Raw genomic sequence first — 6439 nt, 5'->3', positions numbered from 1 at the left:
ATTACCGAATTTAAAAAAAGATCGATGTTATGGTCTCCTGTTATAACAGGGGGAATGAGGTCATTATGTATTTGGAATTTCTGCAATTTCATGACGTAGATGTAGTGTAATCATGGTAATTGATATTAACATTTTTACACTCCTCTTCGTAATCAATCACATATTTCCGGGTTGATTTGTTTAAAAACATTACAAATAAGAGTGAGCTCAGTACTATCAAAATAACCAGTAATTTGTTCTTTTATCATTAAAACTACCGGCAATATTTCAAAAAATCAAAACCTTAATTGAAAAACTTGATTTTAATGAACAATTTTGTTTGATCCTCAGCATGTTAAGGGCGATTATTTTTTTTTCTTTTAGAACAGCAATATGCAATTACAATTTTTTTTGTCGATTTCATACTTTAAACTGTAATATGGAATTGTGTTGCAAAATTTAATGTCATTTATTAACAGGTAAAGAGCAGGACTTGGTTAACAGAAAATGTTTGTGATTAGTTTTTTTTAATAGTAATTAGTTTCAAACTATTTGTATTGTTAGTGCGATCTACATCTACAGCCTTGACACTAGTTTTTACGAACAGTTTTAGAACCTTGAATCAAAATGTTAACAAAATTAGTTCTTTGTACATTACCAATTTCAATGTTATTATCATCAAGATCGAGAGTATAGTCTTGTAAAACTATGAAAAATGTTCTTGTGTGCGTTTATACAAATAGAGTCCTGTTTCACATACGTATTTTATACCGCATTCCTGTTTGATTCAGGTAAGTAAATTGTTATCAGTTTCAACATTTAAGGAAAGGAACATTTTCGACCGTTATACGCTGCATTGGAAGTGGAAAAACGGGGGCATTTAAGCCAATTTTTGGCATAACACTCATCGATAGAAGGGTAAATCCTATTTTTCAGATAAACGATTTTGAAGATTTACAAGTGTAGATACCCTTTGAACGAGTTTGGTTTTGAGAATTTTTATTACATGAGTTTCATACATAATTTAATGAAGTAAAATGATAAAACAGATCGGCTCAAGACGCCATGCATTATCCATCACCAAACACCCGACAAAATATGTCAACTTCAAAATCAGGGAACAAAAACAAATCGTCGCTGGGCTTCTAAAATGTTGTAAATTACGATTTTTTCAAGAAAAAAATTCTCACAAACAAGGCTTTGAAAATTTTGGCAAAATGCATGCTTCCAAAATGTCGTATGTGAACTTGAACATTTTTGTAAATAGCAGTGAAATAAAAACGTTGACATTTCTGGATTATCCAAGAACTTAAATTATTTTCACAGAAATAAAGAAATGTACAATTATTTTTTACCCAAAACCATTGTACAACAATTTTCAAGTTTTCATACAACATTTTGAAAGCAAACTTTACAAACAACTGACATTGGCAATTTTGTAATATGTCTTATTTCACACATTTTGAATGGTCTAACTGTATGCTATTTTGTGATAACAAAGATTTCCTCCCGCCCAGACCATTGGTGTCAAAAAGTATTTTTAGCCAAAAAAGTCATATACGACATTTTAGAAGCCCAGCGACGAAATGAAAATGTAACCAGGGTAGAGCCTGGCGTCTGACGTAATAAAAGAATGGGGCTGAATCATAAAAGATGAGTTTCAGGTAAATATTTCTAATGTAAATAACAAAGAGAAGTTCTCGCACGGACACACACTCCAGTAAAGTCTTGACTGATGGTCTGTATTTTTTTAGGAAATAGATGAACTCTATCAGACGTTATTAATATTTGTGCAGATGAAAGACAATACAATAGATTTGTATAAAAAGGGGGACATATTTGATGGTAATTCATATCTTGGAAGTTCAAAATTAAGATTAAAAAAGGGAAAAAAGCCTTGGGTGGGAGAACCATCTGGTAAATGTTTTTTGAATAATTTAATCCATGTTTGTCTTCTTGGAATTAATATTTGAAATCCTATCCGTTTTATTACAGTCATTTTAAAATAAAGCACACATATCAAACATTAATACATTAAACAAAATATACGTCTGAGTTTTCCCTTTAACCTGATTACCATACCTATTTTTCTTTTATCTAAACCAAAATTGATTAACATGTTTAACTTTAGCTTCCGAAAAACGACCATGACATTGGCTTGTTATCTGTGAATATTTCTTCTTCCTTCAGATAACACCAAATTGAATGTGATTCAGAATGGCAGAGTGTCTTAGGTCCTGTGAAATCTGTGAGAAATCTCCGGGAATTCGGTTTTGTATAGATAGTGAGCAGTTTTTCTGTGAGTCCTGTGAAATATCACATTTAAAAACTAAACCATACAGGGATCATGTTTTTTCAAATTGCCGACGACGCAAATCAAGACGTAAAAACATCCTTTTATTTTACTTACTTTTGTAATACATGTACATTGTTGATATGTAACACTTGCGTGCCAAAAACTCACAAGACTCATGATTTCTGCCTGATAAATTATGATGCTTCCAAACTGCGATCAAGCTTTGGTTACGAAGTACAAAAAGTGGAAAACAGCATAAGGAACGCGAAAGATAAAATTGAGTCTTCACTATCGATTCATAAACACTTTGAAGATCAAGCAGACAAAGCTAAAAGCAATATTGAGGAAAAGGTGGTTGTGTACGTAAATGCCTTCAATGACACAAAAAATAGGTGTCACAGTGAACTTGACATATACCAAATTAACGTATGGCTTATACCAGACAGTGACTTTAGTACCACTTTTATTACTGTAAATATACATTTATTTCAACATATACAAATCTTTCAACAAATTCGGAAACAATTACATTCATTCATACTCTAAATATAAAACCACAAACTACAATGAAACAAGGACTGACGGACTAATGAATTCGACAATGCACTTTTAAAATTACGCCATGAATTAATATCGCCAATAAAACAATTTCTAGCTGTAATTCAGTAATTTGAACTTTACCATAAAACTATGTAAAAAGTACGGAAAAGCCGTATTGCAGATTATGATAAAACTATCATAATATTTCCATTTAACTTTTAATGAATGAAACTCTATCGAGAAACTAAATAATATTTTCCAAATAACAAAATTAACTAACCTGTAAATATTGCTTTAGCTTTGAAGCGTCAACTTTGAAAGGCTGCTTTTCATTTAATGAAATCCTAAATCTCTATATAAAAATAAGGCGTACACATATTTTCCCGCGCTCGTGCAATAATATTTTATTTTATTTAAATCGTTCAGGTGTGAAGTGACGTGTATATGAAATTGTGCAGTGACGTATATTAGAAATGTCGTCAGTCTCAGTCAATCGTCATAATGAGTATGATGAAACAGACAATGGAATGAATGAATGGATGAATGAAATGAACTGATGAATAACCATTTAATATACACATAAATACGACGGTGACATAGGTATTTAGATTCAATTGAAAAACACAAAATTGAACAATCAAAGCAGAAGAACCAAGAAATTTTGATGCTGAAGAATGAGAAAGACAGACAAGAAGAGGTTCTAAAGAAAACTAAAAGCTTGATTGATGGACAAAATAATACCCTTCTATTGAGTTCATTCAGTGACATGTCAAGAACTTTACAGTCAATTCAAGACGTTCATATGTGGACATCAAAACCATCACATGTCCAGTTTGACCCAGTTTCAAAAAAATTAGAAGTAGATACACTAATCGGGAAAATAAACTTCCTAAAACCAGTGATTGAAAATATCCAAGTAGGTGATAGAGTTCGGTTAATAAAACAAGGTGTACGCATAAGATCTCAATATTATGACTCATATATTTGTCTGTCAAATCAAATTGGTACGGTTTCAAACATATCAGGAAGAACTGTATACATCAATTTTCCAAATTATTATAATTGGAGTGGCTTACATTCAGATTTGCAATTACCATGATGTTATTCCGTCTTCCTTATGAGTGCGAATGCTGACTTAACAGTACTTACCCTTCCGGACCACCTGAGATCACCCCCAGTTTTAGGTTCGTGTTGCTACAAAATGAGTTATATAAACATTGAAATATATTTGTAACTGCATGAAGTATAACAATTCAGACTTTTTCAGACAGTATATGTTAATTTTTTATAATTGTGTTATATATGAATGTGTATGGTCGGAGTATGTTTCTGTTCGTAAGAGAGAGTTGGTCTCCTTTTACCAGTATTTTGTATTTTTGTTTGTGATGTCATCTTTGTCTGATGAAAAAGTAGAAAATTGAAGCAGCTGTGTTATTTATCTGTCAGCATTTGTCTTTCGTGTATAACTTTACAAATAGAATCACCGATAACTGAAAAGTAGGTTTAAACTATTGACGACACTTTAAAATGGTCTTTTCACATGTCAATTGATGCGAATCTTGTTAAGCGATGTTGAAATGTCATCAACAGACAAAAAAGACAAATTGAAATAACAATAAAACAATAAAGAGAACTCCAACTTGATTTGATCGTCTACAGATACGCATGCATCAGCTACCATGCGAATCTGTACTACTCGGTCACGGGAATGAGACTCAATCGATAAAATGACAGATAAGACGACACTTCTGAAATTGAAAGATCTAAGACTTCAAAGACATATTATCGTATCTCAATTTCTGACGGTGATTGTTAAAATTTAGAAGTAGCCATTTCAGTCATTCTTCCTCATAGATCTGTTAATACAGTGCTCTTGTGAGGAGAATACTCCTGCTTATGAAGTACATATATTAGGTAGTGTGAATATGCACGAGCGTAACGTATCAATCACAATGTTGTAGGTTGAGAAATGTGAAGTTGACAATTGAAAAATCGAAATCCCCACATTGTGATAGAATTATATTTGATACCCTAATAGTTTCGGAAGTATCCTTCGTTCATTTTCACTGGTATATATGAGATGCAAGCACTCACAGAAATGTGGATTATTGAGTGAGAGGACATCATCAATATTTCTGAACGGCGTAAAATTAAATACCGCTGAAAGATTTTTTTCTGTCTCCGAGATGGTTTTTCATTAATTAAGTGCAAAACAGGTCGCCCGGTAGGCGTGCACAAAAAAGTACGCATTGGAATACGTCAAAACTTAACACAAACGTTTTCCCTTAGATCTGACTGCCATTATTCTATATGTATTCGGTATATTTGTTTTTGTAACCAGTGTATTTCTTTAGAAAATAAATTTTTCTGGGCCTTGAAAAACCGCAGAAAGAGTACTGTAATAAGTATGTGACTTGGACGTGTGTTTTTGCCTACGTGAGAGTCATAAGTTTCGCTCGAAACGAAACAGTTGAAGATATAGCAGATATTTCGGGTTTTTAAGAATCCACATTTGAGTAACAACGCATAGAGTTTATAGAATTTTAGAATAAAAACAAATTGTTTTAAGAAATTTGAAAAGCTTTTTGGTCAAACACCTTGACATAATAATAGTAATATACATGTAGGGGGTCTCATTGGGGGGTTCCGATCCCGGATCCCGCTTACTGTTTTGTCAGATTCCCGTATCCCGCTTACACTATGTACGTAAGCAATTCTCATTTTTTTGTCATTTCCCGGGTCCCGCTAGACCTCATTTCCCGTTTTCACGACACAATAATTTGACTTTCCCGTGTCACGCTTACCAAAAATCGACAATCCCGCGTCACGCTTAGACCCCAATGAGACCCACCATGTATGATTAACATGTTGAAGTATAATTCATAACCTTTCCAATGTGTATGTGTAAGCGTTCTTGATAAAGGTAAATCCAGAAGAGTGATTCGGACGCATCAAATTTATAAAGTGTTATTTTTATGTTGTTGTATTTGGTGGGTATTGATGGTGTAAGACAGAAAGTTTACGAACTTCATACAGGAGCTTATTAAGCTGAAAGAATACAGATGATGTTCTCTCATGTGTCTATGTTGAACGCATTTATTCCATCAAACTTTATATAAAGGATACAGTTAAGTCTGCCTCAAATCTTTAATTACATCTAGAAATCGACAATGTGGGTCGGTTGAGAACAAAATAAATGAATTCAGACTCCCAATTGTGAATGTTCTATTTCTATTTAGCAATATTCCAGCACAGCAGCACCTATATATAAAGTAGATATTTCACAGTTGATAGTAGCTTGCATTTTCTATAATAATTGCCTTGTTAGAGGTGTGTTGCTTACAAGGGAATTAGATCCCTTTGAAAATGTTACGGACGCCATCACGAGTTTGTTGAATAGAATAGAATATCTGTTTCACAGAAGACGACGGATATGTTTCATTCTGTTTTTAATACAATCTTGTTGTAAAGGGACAAGAAATAATGTTGGCAAACAGACATGTATTTATCAGCTAGGAAAATGATAAGATATTTAAACAGATTGTCTTTTCGTGAAACAAGAGTGCACACGCTGAAATGTCTCGCCTTCTTTACTTATCATTGATATTATTTTGATAGTCCTAA

General features: G+C 32.9%; 1 long non-coding RNA gene across 1 annotated transcript; it reads left to right on the top strand.

Moving 5' to 3' along the window:
- The first annotated feature begins 2386 nt into the window (after positions 1–2386).
- LOC143054279 (uncharacterized) lies at positions 2387–4237 on the top strand. The gene is made up of 2 exons (XR_012971622.1): positions 2387–2667; positions 3416–4237. It is a non-coding gene; the product is annotated as an uncharacterized LOC143054279 (long non-coding RNA).
- Positions 4238–6439: the final 2202 nt, after the last annotated feature.

The sequence above is a fragment of the Mytilus galloprovincialis genome, chromosome 12 (genome assembly GCF_965363235.1).
Source record: "Mytilus galloprovincialis chromosome 12, xbMytGall1.hap1.1, whole genome shotgun sequence".
Taxonomy (NCBI): domain Eukaryota; kingdom Metazoa; phylum Mollusca; class Bivalvia; order Mytilida; family Mytilidae; genus Mytilus; species Mytilus galloprovincialis.
The sequence above is the reverse complement of the archived record's forward strand: the minus strand, read 5'-3'. Positions and strand labels throughout refer to the sequence as shown.